Below are 25,137 nucleotides of genomic sequence, written 5' to 3'. Positions count from 1 at the left end.
ACGTGTCATTATCACCAAGCACACAAGGTATGTTCAGCAAGCAAACTTACGACTTCACTTGCAACAGCCACATATCCTGATTGATTCATTACCTTGCTGGGAGGAAGAGGGGCTCCCCACAGCACTCAGGCATTACCAACAGTCATATTTGTCTGGTCACATACTTTCCATCATGTGCCTATAGATCAGTCCTAATTATTTGCTGCTCACCACCAGCTACGACTTGTGCCTGCACAGGTCACTAGTGCAGCTGCTTTCAACCTCGCTGCCCCATCTCTCTGGCCATCCCAGGGTAAATCTCAGCTATGACACTTTGAAGCTGTCTGTACATTAAACAGGGGATTTTTTTTTTCCCAATAAGCAGTAGTTTTTGAGACAGGGAGACTTGAGGGAAAAGACAGAGACCAATGCGAAGCTTTTTGGTGCAAAGCTGCTAAACTCTATGCAGCTGCACTAACTTTCACTCACAGGAGAGCTGACCCACTGTGTCACATTGTACAGTGCTTTTCTTTTGGCAAACTACATCCCAGTAAATATTATTTTTTGCTGTTATTTACTCCGATTAATCATATTTGTCACTCAGTCTGTCTCAAAGGTTACCACGGGGCAACTTCCTCTGGTGGCTGGCTGTACTCAGAGCTGCATCTCATAACGTTTCAGAAAATCCGTGCGGTGTGGGAGGAAGAGAAGCATAACACTCAGTAGGTAGCGGCGCAAGAAAAAGCGGAGACACGGTGCTGGTTACCAACAAGGGAGATAACTACAAAGCTTATGGGGAAGGTCCCTGGATGGGACTTTCCTGAGGTCCCAGCCTCTACCCTTGGGCACAGTGCTACACAGCGAGAGAAATGCAGTCCTGTCACTCAGGGGCAGGATGTGGCTCATAAATTAAAAAACTCCTCCTCAGAGAGCGGCTCGGAAACCCGGACCGTGCTTCACAGCTGAAGTGTGGCTGCATCACAGCAGAAGCTGGTTATTTTCACAGCGTTTGCAGCCTGAATGAATGCTGGAAACAAAGCAGAGCTGGTGACTACGCCTCTTCCAGAGGCATTCAGGGCCCAGCTCCAAGTCCATAGAAGTTTTTGTAGACACGGAATAAACAGTCACACGTATGGCTCTCCCCCTCACTCAGCCTCTCTTTCTCACACATCTGTGTTTCAGTGCTGAACTCTGAATCCGCAGAAATCTGCTGCACGTCGCAGTAGTGACAATCTTCCCACTCTATCCTCCACCTTCCGCCCACCTCCACATCCCATCCCACCTCTGCCTGGCACTTGGCTTGCTGGGCACACCACCTAAGAAACCTTGCAAGGCGCTGAGCTCTAAAAAACCCCATCCAGTGCCTAAAACGTAACCATTCAGAGCTGGCCACAATGCCACACTAGCCATCTTCATCTGTGCTAGTGTACCAGAGCACACAGAAGGGCTGGGTGACGGGTACGGAGCCAAGGAGCTGCTATCTGTCTGCTCATGGCAGACTGTTATGCACAGCAAACATAACCCAACAGCCACGATGACGTGCAGAGCTCTCCTCCCATGGTTGCACTATCTGGCTAACAATTAGTGAAGCCCTGGGTTTCATGGCCTTCTGGAGCCAAGATGGTGCCATCCTCACCTCCAGTTGCCTAGGCCAAAAAGCTTCTGTGTGTCTGCTGTTTGTTCTAGGATCTCATTCCTGAAACCTCATTACTGCTGTGATTTCTGTCTGCTTCTTCCTCTCCGGAGAGACACTGAGCAGGTCTGATATTAGACCTTGTTATGGCTCTGAAGCAGGCCAGTTGCTTTGTCTTTGGTACTGACTTCATTCATAGCCATTCTGCATGGTACCACAGCTGGTCCAGTAAAACTGGCTAGCTCCTATGTGGGTACAAACCTCTTTCCCCACCCGTTTGCTTGGACCTGCTCACTGTCTGGCAATCCAGGGACCAGACAAAAGCTTTGTGTGGACTGGATGAAGCCACTGGGCTGCCAGTTGGCCACCTCTATCGTATGAGCTCCTGTAGCTTGGTATCACAGAATCGTAGAATCATTAGAGCTGGAAAAGACCTCTAAGATCACCTAGTCCAACCGTCTACCTACCACCAGTATTGCCCGCTAACCCGTACTCCTAAGTACTACAACCACTCTTTCCTTAAACACCTCCAGGGACGGTGACCCTACCACCTCTCTGGGCAGCCTGTGCCAGTGCCTCACTGCTCCTTCTGAGAAGAAATTCTTACAATATCCAAGCTGAACCTCCTCTGGCACAACTTGAGGCCCTTCCCTTTGGTCCTATATCCTGTAGGAAACAGTGTTTCACTCCTCAGAGAGGTGGAAAAATCCCACCACCCAACAATACAGACCTCAACCTGCAAGAGGGATGCAGTAAAGGCAATTCATTACCCAAACTCATTTTGTACCAGGACACTGTGGGCTCCTTCTCTGTTCTTGGGGAGCTCAGAAGAGCTCCTGAGCTGGGTGGGACAAACAAGGCGGACAGCTGATCTGATTTTTCCATGGATGGGAAAGCCAGGAAACATGCAGAATGGTCTCAAAATAAGTCCTGAATCACTAGCTGCAGGTGAGGAAAAAGTGACACCGTCCTGGCACAAACAAGACACAGCTGGCAAAAAGCTTCATCACTGAGAAACCAAGAGCCACTGAGAGATCCACCAGTGCCCCTTTGGGGACAAGATGCTTTCTTTGATGGGTTCTCTGACCTACAGACACAGAGCAAAAGGCCTGGGGAAAGGACCTGCAAGCCCAGACATCACCCTCTGCTTACAGAAACGGCTTCCAGGACATTCAGGCACAGAGTGCTGCCCACCAGGGAGAGGAAGAGAGGGAGAGCCACAGATGGGGACATTAGTCGCATGGCTTCATGCTCTGCAGGGAAGTGCTCCAGTGCGGCGGTGAGGAGGGGACTGGAAGCATGGAAAGGCTAAAGAACAAAATCCTTGCAGCGTGCTGCTCTTTCGGCTCTGTTCTTCTCTTCTCTTTAAAATCATCTTTGCTGAGGGAAAGGCCGTAAAATTCCAAATCAGTGTAGTGCTTATTCTGTAGTAAAAGGCAGGGAAATGTCTGATATCCCACAGTGGGAGAGCAGGTGGGGAAAATGCACTGGCTCCCATGATTTGAAAAATAAATGACAACCTTGCAGTCATTGCAAAGTGAATGGCTGAAGATGAGTTGGACGGGAGCGACAAGGACTGGGAATGCTGGGGTCCCATGGAGCGTGTGCTGGATTCAGGAATGAAACGTGGCTTTATCCTGCATGTTTTCCACTCTTTGAATGTCTCTAAGATTTTCCACACCAGCACCCCTCCTACTTAAGGGCGGCAAGGCAGAGAGGACATTGATTTTGTCCTGAGAGCCCTCCTACCACAAATGGGGAAAGGGCATTGTCTTTTTAGCAGAAGGGTTGAACAGCCCTGACGGCGGGAGTATTCTCAGCACAAAGCAGAATTTCTTTAACATTGCTGGCTAAATGCTGCTGGTGTATGATGATTTATAGAGCAGCACCTTCCTGCTGGGAAGCTGTGAGGTGCAGGAACCTAGTAATTAGCTTAATGTTCAGAGCTTGATGCTGAATGGTGGGTGCTAATATCCACTCTACAATTAATCCAGCAGATTTATCAGCACATCGTACAATGAAGGACTGAGTTTGTGGGTTGCAGTTGTGTCCCTGAAGGAAGCACCAGTGTTTCAACCAGGAAGAGCCTTGTTTTACTTTATGGCCCTATTTTACTTGATGATTTTTGTTAAAGAGGACAAGGTGGGCGGGAAAAAAAATCTCCCAATGATCCTGCTAAATTTCAACTCCCTGTGGCACCTCGGTTACCTCTTTTCTTCCCTGTAACCCATACTGGCTCTTGGGGTTTCTGGCTAGGGATTTCCACCTGCTCTGTCCTGAAACAGAGGCACCATGGGTCAGAGTGGTGCCCACAGCCCATGCCCTCAACCTGATAGCGTGTCCCAAAATTATTTCTTGCATTGGTAGTGGGAGATCAGGGATCACAGATGCCAAATAACAACAGATTTTCCACTTGGCAGCAGAACTTAAAAATGAGACAATGTGAAAAATCAGCTTGCATCAAATATTTTCCTGTGCATTCTACCATAGACCCAAAAATCTGCAAAAATTTAATTTCAGACCCAGCCAAAACACTTTCCTTCTGCCCCATCAAAATACTTTGCTTTATTTCAAGTTACTCAAGGGATAGCATATTATTATTTTAAATGTTAATCTGCAAACAACAAATCTGTTTCCAAATGAAAAGTTGGACAAATTCATCAGAACAAATCACTCTGGCCTTTCAGGAATGAAAAATCCTTTTGAAAGATTCTCTGAACTTTCAGAGAACTTCATCTTGCCCATGACTACCTGTGCATTTTGAACCGATTTAACAAATGTTTTTGTTTTTTTTAGTACATTCACCGTTCATCAAATAATCCTGCCCAGCTCTAGCAATAAACTAGACCCTGCTTATCAGGAGTCCTACGTTCACCGCTTATTTACAGTTTTCATTTGGAGTCTTGCCACAATTTTCTGCTTTTGAATCTGTTACTCCTTCATCAAATGCCTTACAAGATGATCACCACTGAGTGCAGATGAGGGGTTACCCGTATTTGACTTGAGCATTACATGAGCCAAACAAGGTTCGTGATGTCTGACATCTACATACCCCAGGAAATTGTGCCAAATACGACCTCTGAAATTCTGAAAGGCTGCAAACGCTCAAGGGAACTGCTTAAAGCTTGAAGCTTTTTGGATGCCTGCAGGCCCGCAGAGCAAATCGCAGCAAAGCAACCCCTTCCTCCTCAGACTACGGAGAAGAGCAAGAGCATGCAGACATGGGTAACGTGGAAACAGTGCAGCGGGAGTAATGCTGGAGAGAAGGGTTCTTCTCTTCCAGAAGAAGCAAAATACTCTGAGGAGTATTTATGGTTGGGATGCACGTACGCAGGGCAAGAGGACAGGATGGCACTTTGCTGTCCTGGCAATGGGCTAAATATTAACTAAGTGGCAGCACGTACAGCAGCGAGGGCACTTTGGGAACTGAGTCACTGCTGCAAGCGTGGCTTCCCTCATTTGTTTAAAGGAGCACTTTGGGAAGAGGGCCCCCAGAAAAAAATGGCAGTGCTTTGCTTTACACAGCTTTCCCTATCAATCTCCAGTATGTCACTGCCTTTGACTATGCCATTTAATGATTTTTTTGCTTTTTTTGGCCTGAGATCCTGGTGGAAGTGCCCATTGGCAGGGCACAGACAGGAGGAGGAGGAAGAGAAGGGAGGAGGAAGCTTGGGGCAATCTCTGGCCACATCCTGCTTGTCCCTGCCACATCAATGTGTGCCAGGCTTGGCTCTCTTGTCTGCCAGGCTGAGGGGTAAAACAGAGCAGCTCTGGGGTCCCAGGTGGGAGCATTTCCATTGCAGGGGGCTGCGCTCCAGGCTACTGACAAGAACTTTCTTGTATTTTCAGAGAGAGCGGATAAATGGGACTCCAGGTGCAGCATTAGATGGCAGGTTAGTCTGTAAAATGACACGTTAGCAGAGAAATATCTTTATAACTGCTTAACAAGAAGAGGCAGAAATAGGCTGGGGGCCTGGAAGAGATCTTTGATGCTGTTGTGGTTATTTATTATTTATTCTGCTGGCACAAAGATAGCATCAAAAAATGTCAAAAACAACAGGCCCATCACCTGTTGTTGCTGGATTAGTCCTACATCTCTAACTACAACACCACGCAGTACTGAAAAGAAACTCTGGGAGAACGGCAAGAGGAGCCCCGCATCTCTGATCCCCGGGTGGATGAGGCAGACTCCCTGCTTACCAAAAGGGATAAGAAAAAGCGTGAGCATCCCACTAGTCTGGGCATCCAGGAGCCTCTGCAATGTCAGAGAAAGGCGTGAAACAGCAGAAGCGCTCCCTGATTCCCAGAACTGCGTAGCCCTGATCCACGTGGGAACACAGGGTGGATCCCTGAAGCATTTTCTGCTCTGGCAGAGCTTCTCAAGCTGCACAGGAAAGTGGTGATGGTGGTGGCACCAGTGCCTGTAGTCAGGAAGGGTAACACCTGCAGCATCTCAACCCCACAATTAAACCTCAGTGGCTGTGACCTGACGGTGCCCAGCTCCATAGCATCCTACTGCCATGTGGTTCGGCCGTTCCTCCTTCTCTGCTGCATGCCATCCCTGGGTCCCAGCCGCTGGGAGCCCTCTCACCATTGCAGGGAGGAAGGCTGGCGGGAGGAGCAAGCTTAATTCCACATGGATTTTTAAAAAGTAAACTCACATTTTTCCACAGCGCTTCTGGAAATATTTCAAGTACCAGGAGGGGATTAGGGACTTCGGAGCGCTCTTTGCTCTTGCCCTGTGGCACAGAGCAGAATCGACAGGAAAACCTCAGAGCAGAGACTTTCGGAGTTGGCTACGAGTCTGGGTTTGGCTCTGCCACCGTCCCCAGCCCCAGGAGCGGCCCGGTGTGCGCAGGGCTCTCTGGGGACACAGTTCCTCCCACAGGCATGCTGCGTCACACCGACATCCTCAGCGGAGCGCGCGGTGCCAGCCAGGCGCTCGCCGGCCCTTTGCCTCCCTGGCTACTCTGAGCGCTGGCTACGAGCCTGCTGCATCTTTGTGCAGTTCTTAAAAATAACCAGAAGCACTCAGGAGCAGACAGAGCAATCCCAGAGACTCCGAGCATCGAAGGGGCTTTGTTTCCAAGGCAACATCTTGTCTCCTAGCTGCGAAAGGCCACGGGAATGAAGGCAGCCTATGGAAAATGAATAGCTCAATGACAACAACAAAAAAAAATCTGCTGGGGAGCGTATCAGGAAGGGAGGGAGAGGGGTGTGCTGAAGGGGGCCAGGAAGGATCACACCACGAGGGTACAGGGTGCGATTTATCTCCCAGCAGCACGGTCCTGCCCCCATTGAAATGCATAGCACCACTTCCACCGCCTTAATGGGAGCAGGGGAGCTTGCACAAATCGGCTATTCTTTTCTTTTCCCCTTTTTTAAGCTGCGGTGTTTGAAGATTGGAGCTAGTTAAAAATAATCCATTGTCCGAGACTGAGCCTACCCGGTCCCAGGGGCTTTGCGGCTATTGATGTTAACCAGGTCTCCGCTGCCTCCTGCCCCCGCCCCGCAGGGCAGCCCTCAGACCCTTCCCATCAAAAGAGGAACCTGCTTTCACCCCTTTTTAAAGCTTCCAGAGCTGTGCGGCCCATTGCTGTGAATAGCCGTGTGAACCCGAGCGAGGCGACGGCTGCGCTAAGGCCGGGCTGTGCCGAACGAGGTTGAGCCTTTGCAGTGGCTTCCGAGCCAGCTGCCCATGCAGCGAACCGGGGGCTTGGGGCTTGGGGAGCCCAGCAGCAACACCGGTGCCCCACAGCACCTTCCTGGACAAGGGGATGCCGGCATGCCTGCAGCTCTGCTGCGGTGCTATTTCGTGTGCACATCGCCCTTACGTAAGTGGCTGCAGCAGCAAAATGCCCCCGGGATCGTTTATGGGATTTATGTCAGACTGGGAAGAGAGGCTCACCAGCGCAAGCAGTCTGCCTGCAGATGCCCTGCTCTTGCTTTCTCTCCAGTCTCACGGGAACGCCTAAAAGCTTAGGACTGACAATGCGAAGCGAGCCATTAGATCTCTGCGTCCTGGGAGGCGGCATTGAGGCCCCAGAGCACACTGCGAGCGAGTCAGGGTGGGCCACGCAACCCTGCAAGGAGCTTCCCGGGCTCCTGCTGCAGGAAAGGGAGCAGGAGGAGGGAGCAAACCTCCCACGAAAGCCAAAGGTTTGGGAAGGAAGAGCTGTGGGCTCAGCCTCACATGGGAAATGCTCCCCTCGCACTTTTTTTGCACCCTCTGCTGTGGGCAGAGCACGAGTGGATGACTGCTATTCATTATTCATTATGGCATGCTATGTAGAGCTCTATCTGAGCAAGTTTTGGGACTGAGGAAGTTTGCTTCTCAATCTCTCTCCCTGCCATGTTTTCAATTTAGCTTAATGCCAAGGAACTCCTCTGGAATTGCCCCCATGGAGAGCAAGCCTGGACAATTAAATGAGAGCTCCTGGGGCTGGACTGGCAGGGACAAGACTTAATGTTTAAGAAACAAGAAAATCATCCCAACGAATAGCCTGGGAAAGATGTGTTAAATAGCAACAAAATATGGCCAGGCCTATGGTGGCTTCTTGCTATGAGGCCTGCTATGATTCAGGAGGCACGGAGCTAAGGATGTCACAGGCTGGTGTCATCTTTGATATCAGATCTGTGGTTGATCTGTGCTTTTGTAAAGCTTGGATGTTTGCATCAGCACCAGCACAGCAATTTTACCCTTTCCCACAGTTCTTTCTTCTTGTAAGTACCAGCTGAGTGTATTATACACTTGGTAATCTTCTGCCTTAAACTCCTCTGCAGCGTTCCTGGCCCACATCACTATGTGCCTGAACTTCATTCCTGTATGGAATGATTCTTACAGACCAGGTCTAGTTTTTACTTGCAAATACTCCAGGATCACTCTTAAAGCTCACAGCCCACTTACAAATGACACTTATTTCATACTTGCACCACCCTCTGTACAACCAGCTCTCAAAATAGTTCATAATATTAATACATGGGTTGGGATTTTCCAAAGCACTCGATACTGACCTAACTTGATTCACACTGAGCTCAGCTGTAGATTGCTATCAACAGGGAACAATGAAAGCTCCTGAAAATCCCATTGCCTGGGCATAACAGAGAAAATAGACTTTTCAGGATGAATTTTGACTGGTTTGTTAAAAATTCTCATCCGGACTCAAAAAGGATCAGCTTGGATCTCTCATGGTATTTGCACACACAGGCTTGCCGTCAAGTCTGAGAGACTAAGGGGTGGTCAGAGCTGAAATGCAGCCCTCCAGGTAACCAGCTTCCTGCTCAGTGTTTGCTGGCTGATTTTTGTTCTATTTCTTCGAACAGGTGACAAGACAGCTGTTCCCTGGCCTTAATACAATAAGGTGCTGAGCACCTGTTACACAGCCTGGAGCACACTGACCCCTACCTGGTCCCCAACTCTCCGTGCAACGCTGTGCTTTGGCAACCTGAGCTCCCTTGCTCCATCTCAGCACACACAGCTTGGCTTCAGCCCTGCACAGCACATGCTCAGATCTCCTCTACAGACACAAGTTGTCAAGTTCTCAACCTCCCTTGTAGCTGATATCTTCAGGTCAATCTGGAAATGCATTTACAGACGGTGTTTGTCTATCAGAATAAAGATCTCCACAGCTCCTCATCACTTCTGGCGAACCACAACGTTTAGTAATGAAGCCACTGATGGAGCAGTGGCGTGTTCTTTTGTCCCTGCCAAACCCCTGCTCCTCCTATTCAGCCCAACAAGATGCAAAAAGCCTGGCGCTGCCAAGCACCCTTTCAGCTGCCAAAGGAGAAGCAGCTAATCGAACAAGGAATGCGTTTGCATGGTGCCAGGCTCCAATCCCAGGTTGCTGCCCACGAGGTGCAATCCAGGCTGGCTCCAGCTTCACCCCTTCCCACCCAGGCAATGGGTGTGGGCTCATCCTTGCCCCTGCTGCCAGGGCTGGCGTGCAGCGGGCACCCAGCACAGTATGGCACACCACGGCCTGTATCCATCGGTGCTTTTAAAAAATCCCTTTCTGTGTTGCCAGCTTCCTATCTTTCCCAGTGCACTACTCCCCACCATTATTTCCCACACTGGATAGAAAAACCGCACGCTGTGCCTTTCACGTCCCTTGGGCAGCACATTTGAAGTCTATTTCACCTCCGTTTTACACTCTGCTTGGTCAGAAAGGAGGGAGGCTCACTGCTGCCTGTCCATATGGGTATTTCAGGCACCGTATGGGTCATTTTCCATAGCACTGCTGCATTGGAGGCACTCCGTCACCTGGTGCGCAGCTGGCGTAAGCCAGCATCATGGCATTGACTCTGCTGCTGCCTGGCACTGATTTACACCAGGTGATGCTGAGGTTTGTTTTCAGCTGCATCCCAATCTGCTACTCCAGGACATTCTTCCACCTCTTCATTTTTAGCACTGGCATTAAGTATTTAGAGCATAAAATGACTGATTTGCCTCTCTGCAGCCCCTACGTTTTGAGGTCATTTGGGAATTGCTGAAGTTATTGCCACCTACAGCCCAGTGAGTTTATTAAAGGGATCTTTACGTTTCCACAGCCCTTTATAGCCCAAATAACTTTGTGCAAAGCGCTTCTTTGCCACAGAGCCACCACTGAAATGGCTGGGGCACGGCAGAGCTGTGCAGCACGGATACCTCACCACAGTTAGGGCCTGGAGTGAGAAGGCCATGCTGCCAAATGAACAGCACCAAGTTATCTCTTTCAGCTGGACTTGCTCCAGTGCTTTTGGCATTTCCAAAGCTCACAGACACTGCAAAGAGTATTTAAGGAGGCAAAAAAGTAATTTGCACACTTTGGACTTTGGCCAGGGCTCTGCTGTAAGTGTTTCTCTGCTCTTGCAAGGAAGCGCCGTGGGCCTTTCTGAGGTCATGGGCACTCAGCTGCTTGGTTCTGCCTCTCTCATACCGAAGGAACAGCTCTGACCCCCAGCTTCCCACCGTGCTGAGGCCCCAGGCTGTCGTGCTGCCCTGTGTCGACCTGTTCCCTAGCTCCACGCAGCAGCTCTTCTCTTCTCCTGTCTGGAGCAGCAATCAACTGGCTGCATCTGCAACTAATGCTGTGTTGAAGCCCCAGAGATGAGCCTGCCTTCTTCTCCTGCAGCCCCTAGTCTGCCATGGTCTGCAGCCGAACATTTTGTGTCATCCCTGCTTCTGCATGTTGTCCAAATCTGGTCTTGCCTTCCCTCTTTCTCCCCTTCTTCCCTCTTCACTTCTGCGAGAAGCTGCACAAACCCCCTCCGACATCAGGGGCTTGTCAAACAACCAGCTGCAAGAAAACCTCAAGCAACCAAACCCAGCAAACTGCCTCCCAGCCTGCCCAACTGCTGGCAGACTCATGATTTAATAAACTCTCCTGTTTTCGTGTTAGCTGTCCTCATCCCCCAAGTGGGGTGATGAGCACTGCCAGGATTTTTCTGTCTGTAAATATTTCCCCACTTCTGCATGCAGACTGTTTTTCCCTTTCTGCGTAGTGGATGAAGATGGCTGCCCTGCCAGCTCACCATGTAAATTTAATAGCATTCCAAAACCTCTGTCCTACATAAATGTGAACGTATTTCATCCAAGAGGAATCTGTTTGTGAAGGAGCGGCGTTGCTAAATCATTCAGAAGATCGTTGTTTCAAGAACTCTCCCAGGCAGCAGTGTCTCGGCTATTACAGCTCAGAAAAGTGGAAGGAGGTGGAGGAAAAAAATGAGTGGGGATGATGGAAACCTCCCTAAATGAAGGAGCTGATGCGCCGAGATCAACAAGGTGCGAGCAGGGCAGTGCCAGCCGGCAGGTCTGCTCCCAGGAGGACGCGCCAGCTGCAAGCAGCTCCACAAATTATTCACTGGAATTGCTTTCTTGCTGCTGCCCTGACTTATTTACACTCTGAAAGATTTCTGAAGGGTGTTTATTTAAGAAAAATGAATCCAGAGGCTCTGGAAGGGGAGCAGAGCCTTGCGAAGAACTTGGCCCCACCACGATCCCATTAGTTTCCCTTGTTAACCCCTGAATGGAAGATGAGCCAGGCAGCACAGCACGCTGAGTACTCATGCATTATGCATCAGCACGTCAGGAAATTCTGATTTGATGGAGGCTGGAGGTTAAGAGGCATTTCTGTGCTTTGCTTTACTCCTCTGTGTTGCACTGGAAGATGGAGAGAGGCTGTGGAGGTGGGGGAAATTGAGGAATGAGAGCTCCTGCTCCCAGACACTATCTGCGACAGTGCAAATGAGTAGAGCCATGTTCCTGATGGATGTGTGCTCCCCCGACAGCTGCTCAAGCATCACATGCTCACATCCTCAGCAAATTCAAGCATTTCAACTCCTGTTTTGTAAATGCCCTGCTGTCTCTAAGCAGATCTGTGTCATCAGAACATGAAAGTACTCAAATCCTCATCTTCAATGTTAAGTAATGGACTGTAATTCTAGGAACCGTAAGGACTTCAGAGAAGGCATAAGGTGCAAAAAGAGACCTGCACAGGAACTTCAACTCCTTACTAAGCTTGAAAAACAGCAGCTCCCAGAGCTCCGTGTTTCTAAGCTGTTTTCAGTCATTTAATTGATGATGCAACTGAATATATCTGCATGTCTGTCTCTTTACTGAATCATCTGTTCTCCAAGCAAATGGTGAAAATGAATTTGCTTTTTTTACACCTGCAAATTGCAGAGGCAAATGAACTGCTTGCGCAAGTGCTGTGCTTTTAGATGTCAGCCCAATCTTTCGGAGGGCATAGTTAGGCAGATGCTTATCTGCCCCTGATGAGCTGGATTCACACCACAGTGAACTTGTGCACTCTGTAAAGGCATCCATGGGATGCATGTACCTCTCAGCCAGGAGCCGCGTTTGCATTTTGGAGCCCCTTGATGATGGACACTGCTGTCTCAGTTTTGGAGCAATGCATCTGAGATTGTCAGCATGATGGACAGGCAAGGGGTGCACTTGAGGCTCAGTCTTACCCTTATCCAGGCTAGCATGAAGCCGAGGGAAAATCAGCAGGGCCTCAGCCTGGGAAGCAAAGCTGTGTAGGTCAAACCATACAGGTACGTGATCTATACAGCTCATAGAATCATTAAGGTTGGAAAAGACCTCTAAGATCCCCAAATCCAATCCCAACCCATCCTCGCCACGCCCTCTAACCAGGTCCCTCAGTGCCACATCTCCACAGCTCTTGAACACACCCAGGGATGCTTCTCCCCACCTCGCTGGGCAGCCCATTCTAATGCCTCACCACTCTTTCAGTGCCTCAATGTCTTTCTTTTAGTGAGGGGCCCAACACTGAATGCAGCACTGAGGTGCGGCCTCACCAGAGCTGAGTACAGGGGGACAATCCCCTCCTGCTCCTGCTGGCTGCACTATTCCTGATACAAGCAAGGATGCCGTTGTCCTTGGACACCTGGGCACACTGCTGGCTCATGTTCAGCTGGCTGTCAGCACCCCCAGATCATTTTCCTCCACACAGCTTTCCACTCTGCCCCAACCCTGCGATGCATGGGGTTGTCTTGCTGGACCTCACTCCACTGGCCTCAGCCCATAGATCCAGCCTATCCACATCCCTCTGCAGGGCCTGCCTACCCTCAGGCAGATCGACACGTCCTCCCAACTTGGTGTCATCTGCAAACTTACCAAGCATGCACTCAATCCTCTAGTCCAGATGAGCAGAAATTAAACTGGACTGTTCCCAACACTGATTCCTGAGGAGCAGTACCCAAGAAATGCATAGTGGTGAAAAGCTGTCTGGCCTGCAAACGTCCTGTGGTGACCATAGAGGACAGCCCTATGTAGTTTTATACATGGCCATATCTGATGCAAGAAACGTTAGGTGCTTTGCCTGCACAGGAGTTCTCATGTTCCTGAGGAATGGCAATGCCACATCACTTTGCCTTTGGTCAAGCTCCAGGGAAGCGGTGATTTTCTTGTTGCTTTGCTCTTGTGATGCTGCTCAGCCCCTTTTTACACAGGGGGGTCAGGTCTTGTCTTGTTTCCACTTAAGTTCAGCTGCATGTATAATTAATGCGAACGCTTGCTCCCAATGCAAGCTGCTGCTCTCAGAGAGGCACCTTTGACTCCACCTGGCCTTTGTAAAGCAGTGTGTTCACTCTCGTGATGAGTGAAATACGTCTTCCACTGCTCAGCGTGCCAAGTTTTGACTTTTGGCAACAAGCTTTCAAATTCAGATATTTCTCACACGTTGCAACGTGGTAAAGCTCTTAAAAACTGAATTTAATTTTGGTCTCATTGCTGATCAGCCCAGTGGGAATTCTGACTTAATCAAACTTTAATGTTTTCCTTGTAAATTTCAGAAAAATCAGTAATTGGTCTGGTAATTGAATTTTCAGATCATGTATCAAAGGAATAATGTCATGCACGGGATGAGCAGCAGTCTGCTTCTGGAAGCCCAAACATCTGAAATGGAAAATTCTGCAGAATTTAGATAAAGATTTGAGTATATACCGCTGTAGAGCTAAGAATAGAATGCATTATTTATATCGTCAAAGGAAGCGGCTGAAATCACAGAGATCTTCAGAGAGCAAAGACGCTCAGACAGTTGTGCGCAGGCATTGTGTTCGTGGAGCTGAAGTGGAAAGCTACTGACATTCCAGCACCAGCGCTGCGGTCCCAGCAGACCAGGCTGCATCCCATGCAGAAGAGGCATGTCATGCTTCTCCCTGCTGGAAGACATGCTCAGGGCATCTCCCCAGCCCCCAGGCAGACAGGAGGGGCTGAGCTGAGGCTGCAGAGATGGCTCAGGCTCCGGCAGGTGCGTCTCCACCGTGCTGAGGTCCCGGTGTGCCAAGCTTGTCCCACGTCTCTGACAGAGGGCTTCGTTTCAGAGATTCCTTAGTGCCTTCCCACTGAGCTCTTCTCCAGGTCTTGTCATCCTCGGAAGCTGACTTCTGACGAGATCCGAAAATTTGCCCGGCGAGTGGGAAAAATTCAAAACACTCTTTTAATTAAAAATATAATAGAGGCCTCACAGCCATATCGTGTCTGTTTCTCTGAAGTTCACATCCCTTTAAGAACTCTGCCTCTCTCTCCTGGGATTATGGCAGCAACACTCAATTTTCCCTGTACTTCAGATAATTTCAAGCTGAGAAACCTTTCCACATGCACAATAGATGCCTACTTTTGGTCCTTGCTCAATTTTTCTCTTTTTCCCAAGTGTGTTTCTTGTCTCTCCACTGATGTTTTCTACCTTCCTTTCTTGCCTTCTCCAGTCGAAGCTGAGTATCTCCAACCCCAAAGAGCATTGAGATAGAGAGGGTCCTGCTTCCTCTCTCGGAGGAACTCCAGTGGCTTTGGAGAGACTGCTCCTGTTGACACTAGTGTGCAATGGAGCAGAATGAGAGACCAGGAATCCACTCAGCTCTCATGGGAGAAACAAGCCATGTGAGATGTGTGGCATGCAGAGGAGAGGGGCAGGGGCTGCTTCCACTCTGCTGCTGCTACCCAGCCCCTCCAAGGGTGCAGCCAGCACTTGCAGAGGTGAGAGCTCATCACTCCCACGTATTTAGGTGCAGAGGTAAAGGTGATGTTCATGTTAATTCAGGCTTCTTTTTCCTTTTTTTTTCTATTGACAACATTCAGCTTTTCCAATTCCGTGTCCATCCAGATGCTTGGGTTTCTCCTCTATGGCTTGACAAGCAGAAGTCATAGCAGTTTTTGCAAAACAAATGTGTCAACAGATTTTGGCAGGTGGTTCTCTCCACATCTCATTTAGACAGTATCAAATTCTGTCACTTAAGTAGTATCAAATGTTTTCATTAAGGTAATGACAAAATATTCTCCTTTAATTTCTTCCTTTCATTTTAATTCTCCTCTCACCTCCACTCATTAGCTAGCATTGCTGCTTGCCGTGGAGCAAAAATGAAGGCACTCAGAGTGTTCTGCTCAGCTTTTCACTGTCAAAAATTCCAGCAGATTCAATTTCTCTGTAAACTGTGGGATTTTGAGAAAGCTGCATTTTTAGAAAGAAAATTACTTCCAGGGAAATAAGTAAAATTGGATACAGTGCATGTCCTGGCATTAGCTTAGCTCCTTCCACTTAGGGAAAGGGGAGTTGCTTTTAAATTCATTTGAGTGTGAAAAAGAAGGCTCTGATTTCTTTTAATGATTAAAACTTCCAAAAATATTAATTTCCTGCCCAATCATTCAAAGCAAGTTAATGTCAGACAGCAACAAGAGAGAAAGTTTATCCTTGAACAGTGACAGAACACCACAAAGCAGCTCCTGCAGCTGCAGTGCCGCTTGCCACGGCTGGGCTTGGTGCTCCCCCAAGCACAACAGCCCCATAAGGTTGAAGGTTAGTTATACCAGGACACATTCATCTTTAGATCCATAAATGCCCGTGCTTCCCACAGCCTACTGTTTATTAATAGCTCCTTCTGCTAAGACAACCAGAAATTATGTGTTAATTGATCCACGGGGCAGCTTTTGCTCGACAGCATGCGTTTGTGAAGCAAGTATCCCAAGTGCTCTGGCCCCACGGTGAAGAACCAAGTACAGCTCTGCGTGGTGCTGCCGGGGGCATCAGGATGCAGTCCCTGGCTTCAGCCTTTAGCACTGCATATCCCCGGGAAGGAAATGTGTCCCCTAGTGTCAGCTGGAGACTTAAGAGAAAAGGACTCACCAAGACACTTTCTCATCTACAGCATTTCAAACATGGGACAGGCAAAATGAAAGGGCTCTCTATGGTTTAGCAGCTCCCAGCTTCCCCAAAGGGCTGAGCTGCAGGGCCAGGAGGGCTCTGGGGATGCTCAGGTGTCCCACTCCCCACTGACATTGGGCTTGCAGGGAGCAAAGGGGTGGTTGTCTGGGTCTGAACAGTGCGTGGGGGCACAGCAAGCTTGGCAGCCCCTTTGAGTGAAAAGTGCTGATAGAAATGCAGCCCAGGAGGAAGTTCCAACAGGGCTGTGAAAGCTGTTGGCAGGTGGGTGGCTTGGAGAAGATGATGGAGGAGCAGTGGAGGGAAGAGGTGCTCTCAACAATGTGCGTGACATCGCACTTGGGCTGCACTAGGCACAGAGCTGTGCTTAGAGCCAGTTCTTCCCCCATGCAGCTCACACAGCACTGATGCTTCTCCAAGTAAATGTCAGGGGAACACACCGCTGTGACAGCCTTTCCTCATACATCCCCGCAGAGCCTGATAACAATGACCTCTCCTAAATTACCGGGCAACAAAATCCTGGGGAACACCATGGGGTGCATCACCACGGGGCACAGCTGCCTCAAGGAGCAAAGGCTGCTTGAGAAAATACATGCACCAAGCCCCCAACTTGCTTTCCAGTACCCTTTCAGCTTATGAGAAGGAGTAGAACACTTTTGCAGTGGAAAAAGCAGATGCCCAATGGTTGGCAGAACAGACAGCTGTCTCCTGTATCAGCTCTGACCAGGCAGCAGAAGCAAGTTGGCCAGAGAGGGTGGGATTTGGAAATGTGGTCTGTGAGCATCATACAGGCTGAGGAGTAGCCCTGGGCTCACAGAACAGCTGCAGCTGGTCCCTGCTAAAGATGCTGTGAAATATCCGGGCCCAGCCTTACCAGGGAGCTCTTCTTCAAGCTACTGCACAGCCAGTCCTGCTCATCTGCTCATCACCCCTTGCACTGAAGTTACAGATGCTGCTGCACCAGAAGGGCTTTTGCTCCGGGGGCCTGGGGGTGCCGAATGGTGCAGGGCTGAGCAGATGTAGGGGAACTTAGGCTACACCCCTCTCTCTGTTAGCTCACGTGCTTTGTGTGCTCAAGAGAATAAGCCCTGATAAAATGCTGCAGTTAGGGCGTCTGTTAGAAAATCCATACTCTGCTTTAAGAGGCTTCTGATGAGCAGTAAGATCAGATGAGCAGAATGCAGCAGGGCTCTGAAGCTCCTGAGAGCAGCTGTTTTCTTTAAGATGGAGCTGCTGATATGCAACCAAGCTAAAAGTTGGAGGGATTGGACAATCTTCTCTCTTTACCTTCAGTACCACCTTTCTCTTTTAACCTTCCTAAACCCTATCTGCATGCAACATATATATTCAAAATAGTCATCTATTTAGATCTGGAGAGGAAAAATGCCCATTCCATAAGGCTGCTCTCCTCCAGCCAGATGTTTGCCTGGAGGCAGCCAACACCTGCTTCGCCTCAGAGCCAGCTCCAACTGCTCCCCCTCACACATCAGAGACAGGGAACTGAACAGCAGACAGACCTCCCCTCCAGGGGAAAACCTGCTTTTGTTTTCTGGGAAGCAGAGGATGGTTTATGCATGTGAGTGGCTGCTTAATCTTCAACTTGTTGATGGCCACAGGAATACGAAAGCTTGTGCCCAGCAGAACTCGTGGGCTAGGGACTCACCCTACAGCTTTACAGAATCATAGAATCATAGGATATCTCAAATTGGAAGAGACCCATAAGGATCAACAAGTCCAACTCCTGGCTCCACACAGCACCACCCACAAATCAGACCACCAGCATCAGCAAAAACCAGCAACACCACCATCAGCTGCAGGCATCAGCTGTGCTGCGCTTCGTGCCCTCTCTGAAAGCAGAGGAGGAGAAGGTGACAGCTTTGAGACTACTAAACTAATTTTAAATCTTAGACACTTATCTTTGAGAAAGAAACAGTTTGTACCACCTTCACAACAAAGGCTTTTGCTGGCTGTGGCTCCACTGCCTGGGAGTTGCAGCAACGTAGGAGGTACTTCTGATGTTAGGGCTCCTGTAACTGAGAGCAGTCAGAAGCTCAGACAAGCAGAAGAGGGAAATCCAGGAAGTGTGAAATCTAAGCCCTAGTATTTATTTATTTATTTGGGTTCTTAAAGAAGAGGAAAATGGAAAATTGTATTCTGGAGGGTGTACCTTCGGGAACTCCTTCAAGTTGACTTTGAACACCTTTCATTTCTCTTTGCAGCTTGTTTTAGCTCTTAGTTACAGTCTTTAGATCTTGCTCTGTGTATGTGCGAGTTCCCGGCCCACCTTCTGGAAACGTGAACCTGTCCTGCCATCCTGCAAAGCGTTCCTGCTGTGATCCAAAGCTGTTCAGCAAGAGCCGAACTGGCTAGGTCTAGCCCCACATACCCCACCAGACATCCTGCTACGATGCCTGCAGGTGCCAATGCTGAGTGCTGTGGAGACTGTGCAAGGAACAGGAGACATTCAGCTTTGCTGTGCCCTACCTCAAGACATTGTTATGGAGTGAGAGCCCTTTTTATCTCACTTAAGCTTAATCACACAAAACACCAAAAGCTTCCACGCTTGCTCAGTGGCAGCTCTGGTGCTGACTGATTCACAACCCAAGTGCCCCCTGGATTGTGCAGCACTACAAAGGTTAGTGGGTTTGAAGCCCCTGTATCAGAATTTGCTGAACTACAAAAGATTGTAACTTTTCAAGTTACAATAGGCTGCTCTTTTTCTAAAGTTGTCAATCAGCAAGGGGAGGCTCGAAGGCTTGGTACTGAGTCACTGGAAGACAGAACTTATTCTCAAACACTGGGAAAGTTCACAGCCCCTGAGGCGACCTGAACTCTGTGACTGGGTGTGTGTAAGCACTACAGAAAATTCCACTTTAAGGCCAAGTTCCGAAACAGAAGAGTCCAGCGTTGTAAGGAATGACTTGGAAGAGGAGCACACAGAAGTAGAGTCTTGGCTAAAAGACACCCAGCATCTTTACAGGGGGAGAATCCTACGCTGCAGCATTTGAATGTGCAAATGCTGCAAATGCTTTGGAGGCCCTGATGCTGAGAGCTGGGCCTGCTAATTCGTGGTCTGGATGCTCAGAGACTTCAGCATCCAACATCAGGCAGATGAGCATGAAAATGTTAGCAGTGACCCTGTAGCCCACAAGTGTGGAGTGCTCCATGCCAACCACTCACATGGACAGAAAATCCCATGGTTTTGGTCATCCAAATATGTTCCAAGTTCCCAAGCTACGACAGCTACAGCAAAAGTGGAAGGGAAAACATTATGAGCAATGGAGGACAAAAGACAGAAGGATGTATCCAAGCACACAGCAAACCAGAGCTGAGTATTGTCTCTCCATTATAAGGAACATATTCTGCTGGTGCTTTTCTCTCCCTGCCAGCTTGGCACAAGACCAAATTAAAACTAGAGGCTATTTTTTGCAATGCAGTTCTTTCCCCCAAACCCATCTGATAGGATATTACAGGTATCAGCCACGGATACCTAATATAATCGAGAGAATAAGCACTATAATGAGATTTGAAGCCAATATGAGGCAAGCAAAGATAAAGGTGGATGGGAATGGCCACTGGATACTGAGCAGCATGACATGGCTTCCCCTCATTGGGAAGGAAAAGGCTGAGAAACCTAGGAGAGAAATATAGGGTGGGAAGGGGAAAGACAAGCAAATGAAGTTCACTGCCTGCTTACGCACGTGCACGCCATTAGGTGAAAGACTGTTCCCCTCTCTGTGGTTATGGCACGGGCTGTCGCCTGTTAGGTCACCGTACTCAGCATACTAACCCTCTCTCTGGGCACCTTTTCACAACACACTTATTTTTTCTATCATTTTTACTACAGTGGTTGTTTTCCCCATGAGCTAAAACTGATGCTTATGATTATGCTTGCAAATGTCAAAGTTCTCCACAAATCAAAACAGACCCACGTTTACCTGGCAAGTGTGCTATTTTAAAATCTTTTGCAGGAAAAAAAAAAAAAAAAAAAACGTGCTTAGGCAAAAATGAATTTAAATAGCTGTTTGCTCGGCGTCATTATCAAAAACAAAAAAACATTTGGGGACTTCTTTTATGTGCTGAATATTTCATTCAGTCCTGCAGTGCAGTGACTCCCAAAACCTTTAGTGATCTGAGCTCTGCTTTTGAGGCACTAATTTGCTGTTGCCATGACATTGTTAATGTCTGAATTGCTTTTTTTAACTACTCTTTTCCTTTTTTTTCAATCCCTTGCAGAGGCATTCTGAAACTGTGGGCACGAGCTGATCTTGTGGAACAGCCTGTGTGTCCTCAAAAACAACAGAACAGCGTTCACTTTTACCAGCTAGAAGGATGATACAACCCATATGGACGGATGATTGCAGCCCTGACAAATGATAGATTTTTAACCAGAGAAACAACAGTGAACGCACCTGACCTGGTCAAAATAGTTTTGGCTTTGGGTGTGGGGGGTGAGAGGCGGGAGCTATTTCATCTCCTGGTATTTTAGCAGTGACATCCAGAAAAACCATCACGAAATACCACCCCAGGTGATTTGCCACCCAGTGGGCAAAGATTTCTCTATCACTGGGCTTTCTCAAGCCAAGGATATGCTTCCTGTTCAGTAGGAAGGAGAATGGGTCCATAGGCTTTCTGGGCCATTCAGAGTGCAAAGTACCACTTAGAACTTAATAACTTAATATGGCTTTGAGTATTTCCTTGCTTCGGTTTCACTTTTTATAGGTGTGTCTGGAAATAAACAGTGTTCTTGGATGGCACCATCAGTGACATCTGAGCATTTCCAGGAACACGCACTATAAAAATGCCTGCCCATCTCCAAAAGGAGCAGAGATCGGCATTCCAGATAACAAACAAATGCCTTTGATTTTCTCCCTGTGCCAAGGAACACTGATATTGTCACTGTCTCCTGGGCATTCTTCAGTGTGCCTCATTAGGATGTTATGAAATGTTGCTCTATTTGTTCCGTTGTAAAGCAGCAAAACAAGCCCTGGGGCTCCCCCAGCCAGCGCGGGATGTGTGAGCGGGCAGCGTGCAAGGTGGGCACGCAGCACTGCCCCAAAGTCTTTTTGACCCAAACTGGAGCTCTGAATCGAGAGAGCTGGCTGGGAGCAGCTCCCTGCAAGTACCATGGGGGCTCTGCAGTCCCACTGTGTTGTTTTTCCCTCGACAAATGCCAAGGAAATGTGGTTTTGTTTTTGTTTATAATAAGCAATGTTCAAAACACCTAACAGGACAAAACTTTCTACAGCTAATTTTGCCAGGGCATTTTAGCAACTTTGTAGTGTTTGCATGTATTAGGCTTTTGATGAGTCAAACTGGATACATGTGATCTGCGCCAATAAGATGAGCAGCTGTATGCACATACTCCATTGCAACACCACAGCATCGACCCACACCTCCTCTGCCATTGCACATGGCCATGTGCTCTGGGTGATGCTCAGTCCTGCCCCTGCTCACCCGGTGGGCGTTTGCCTAACCACCGCCCTGTTACCCCCAGGATCATTCCCTCTACAAAGAATAACCTCCAAGTTCCAGCGGTGAAGGCCCATTTCCATTTTTAGAGATCTGAATGTCAGCCACAAACTTAGATGCAGATTGCTGTGGAGATCTACCAAATATGGGCTCTTGAAAATTCAGACCTTTTGGAAAGGTCTGAAGTGACGGGGACTGCAAAGCCTTTCCTAGCCTGGCAATCATGCTCCAAGCTGCCACGCTTCAGGCTAAGTGACCCTTGGCCTTGGACAGAGCTCTAACAGTGTCTTTTAATGCTAGGTTTCCAAATGTCATGTTGGGATGCTTCCACATGAACCCACATCAGCTTCAAGGACAAGTGAAAGCTGCACGTAATTGCTGGCTTCAAACCCTCATAGAGCTCTCCCGACGTGATAGAGGTAATGCAAAACGTTAAGATCCTGCAATGGAGCAAATTAGAGTGGAGAGAAATAGGACTGTAGTTATGCCATCTAATTAGAAAGCACTGTGAATTATACACTTCTTTTGGTTATAAATAGGACAGCTGGATAGACTAACGGAAAGATACTACCTGAAATCCAATGATGCAAAAGAGTATTGGATAGACCAACAGAAATTCGGGCTTCCCTTTGCCCCTTCTATCCATCTGTCCGTCCGTGCCTTCTGTTTTCACCTGGTGTAAGACAAGCAGAGCTGTTGGGGTTTCCTTCCTTGGCAGCTCACTTTAGGGCACGGAAAGGAAGCATTACTGCAGACAAACGCCCTTGGGCAGCATATGCTGAATGAGGAGTTTTGACTTCTGCTCGTGCTTCAGAGGAGGCACTGGGAAGGGGCGGTGTGCCTGGGTGTGCTGGCACTGCGGGCTCCGTGTAGCAGCACTGCAGCTTGGTGGCGAGGATGTCCATGCGAGCCATGGGCTGCTCCCTGCCACACCGTGTCCTAACTGCGGAGGTAGAGCCTGCTCCTGGACACAAGCCACCATCAGCAATAAGTCCTTTCTGGGCTGGACAGCTTTAGCACTGTTTATTTCAGCCTATCCCAGGCAAAAGCTCAACTTGCAGACGAAAGCAACAGCTATTCGCAGAGCTAGAAGGGTACATGCAGACCTAACCTTTAGAACAACCTTTTGCAGTGGCGGAGATGCTACTTTTATCACGCCATTACTTGATATCCCGTTTAGCATTCAGCCAGAAGTTGCTGTCCCTTTCTTTCCTGGTTCAAACCCAGCTCTGCTGAGAGAGACCCGCAGCAGGGGCCACGGGCTCACTACCCAACCCCAAACACACCGCAGCTTCCTGCAGGAAAGGGGCTGATGGTGGTGTGCCTGATTGTACAGCAGATTTGCAAGGGCTGCTGGGGAGCACATCTGCCTACAGCAAAGCAAGCACTCTGAGCTGAGCTCCTCCCTGGGCTCAGTTCTCTTCCTTAAGGGTCACTGAAGGCTCACTGGCACTGGAACAAATCCCCGAGGATTGGAGGATCCTTGGAGGATTTCAAGGCAATGACAGCGCACAGTGACAGGCTGCCCCCCCCCCCCACCAGCCCTGTTTATTTGCTGCCCGCTTGTCCAATACAAAGTTGATGGCAAAGGAGAAAAGGGGCATGGTGCCACAGCCTGTCCACCGCTTCCGTCCTTCGTGCTCTTGGAAGGGCTGGGATAAAGGCAGCTGCAATGCGTGCTGACAGCAGCATGGCCCCAGGGCCGGGGGCTCGCCTGCCCAGGACTTGGGGGCACCACAGTTGAGCAGCTTGAGTGTGCCTGCATGGACTGCTTCTGGCCGGGATGCTCATGTGCCAGGGCCAGGCTGGTGCACCATACAGCTCTGCAAATGGGAAAAGGGGAGCCAGGAAAGGGGATCTGCTTGAGGGAGGGGTGACTCAGTGTGGCAAAATGCCTGTGCCTTATGCAGCCCACAGCTGCAGAATGAGTGGAGGTGTAGTTTGGCCCTGGCTCCTCTTGGTTTCTGAAACCTCGTGACCCAGAGCCCATCTCAGCTTTTGGCCTCAACGCTGAAGTGCTCAAACTGGGAGACGGGCTGTTAGCAGCCAGCACTCAGCTCGGGGCTGCAGGCTGGGGGTGTCCTGAGAGCATGCTTCCTGCCTGGATCACCAGCAAGGAATATGAGATCCTCCTCTCTTGGTCCACAGTGACCCAAAGAACTGAGCCACGGAGCTCTGCAGAGCCCAGAGTGCTGCTGTGAGCCATCCTGCACCCTTCCCCAAGGTTTTGTTCTTGGAGTGGAAGCAGAGGAAATGAGCATTTCTGCCTACTCACTCATCACAAGACCAGCCTGCACTTGGCTCGCGACCCACCGTCATGGTGAATGTGGCCTTTTGAGTCTGGGTACAATTTTTGCCTCTGGAGCACGTGAAATGAAGCAGCCTGCAGTCGTGTCATTGCAGCACCCTCGGGCAGCAGACTGCAGTTCTCTGGTAAAGGTGCTCGCTGGTAGGAGCCAGCAAGGACTCAAAACGCAAAAAAAAACAGCAAGGGAGAGAGGCCAGAGCTGGGAACTACTCATAAACCCACACACCTTGGGAGGGTTCATCTGCTTAAATCTGAGGGACTCAAGCAAGGGCAGCAACTACCAGAGGAGGAACACTGTAGCTGCTATTCAACCACACACTGAAGACAAGACCAGAGCACAGAACATGTTCATCCAGCAATGCCAGTGGAGAATTTGCTGTATGAACAGTGATTACTGAAACTGAAATTTGCTGAGGAAAACCTAGCCTAAATTCCCCTGTTTCTGGCATCCACAAAAATGTCAGGCTGCGCCCCCAGGCAGGCTGTGTTGCCAAAACCTGCGCTGCCTAAAAGAAAAAAAGTACACAAATGTGATGAAAGGAAGACAGGAGGAACAGAGATGAAACCTGGTTCTCTCTTGGAAGAAACTACTTCATAACTTAACAGGATGATATCAGACTTGCTGGACTACCAGGATCTCTCCCTGCTCAGAAAAACGTTCCACTGGTGCCTGGAATATGATCTACCAGCTCTAAAAGCTCTCATTACTTCAAATAAAAACTTAATAAAATTGGCAAGCAGACCATTCTCCTGGTCTCAGAAGATGCTCCCTGCTTCCCATTGCTGTCTCTGGCTGTGAGGCTTGGGTGGCCACGAGGCTGGACCATGCTGGGGCAGCCTAGCCCAACAGGGATGGAGAAGTAGAGACTCAGAGGAGACCTTACCACTCTCTACAGGTCCCTGAAGGGAGGCTGTAGCAAGGTGAAGGCCAGCCTCTGCTCTCAGGTAACAGGGATAGGGTGAGAGGCTCAAGCTGCACCAGGGGTGTTTCAGGTTGGATAATGGGAAAAATTATTCTCCAAAAGAGCAGTGAGGCACTGGCACAGCTGCCCAGTGAGGAAGGGGAGTCCCCGTCCCTGGAGGTG

The 25,137-nt window shown here is 49.1% G+C and overlaps 1 protein-coding gene and 1 long non-coding RNA gene across 5 annotated transcripts in view; one reads left to right on the top strand and one right to left on the bottom strand.

Annotated features, from left to right (window-relative positions):
- The window catches only part of GNAO1 (G protein subunit alpha o1), a 118,730-nt gene that overhangs the window by 43,536 nt on the left and 50,057 nt on the right, over nucleotides 1-25,137 (bottom strand). The window lies entirely within an intron of this gene.
- On the top strand, nucleotides 6,291-9,283 carry LOC110404456. The gene is made up of 3 exons (XR_002442263.1): nucleotides 6,291-6,872; nucleotides 7,185-7,446; nucleotides 8,936-9,283. It is a non-coding gene; the product is annotated as an uncharacterized LOC110404456 (long non-coding RNA).

The sequence above is a fragment of the Numida meleagris genome, chromosome 10, assembly GCF_002078875.1.
Source record: "Numida meleagris isolate 19003 breed g44 Domestic line chromosome 10, NumMel1.0, whole genome shotgun sequence".
NCBI lineage: Eukaryota > Metazoa > Chordata > Aves > Galliformes > Numididae > Numida > Numida meleagris.
The sequence above is the reverse complement of the archived record's forward strand: the minus strand, read 5'-3'. Positions and strand labels throughout refer to the sequence as shown.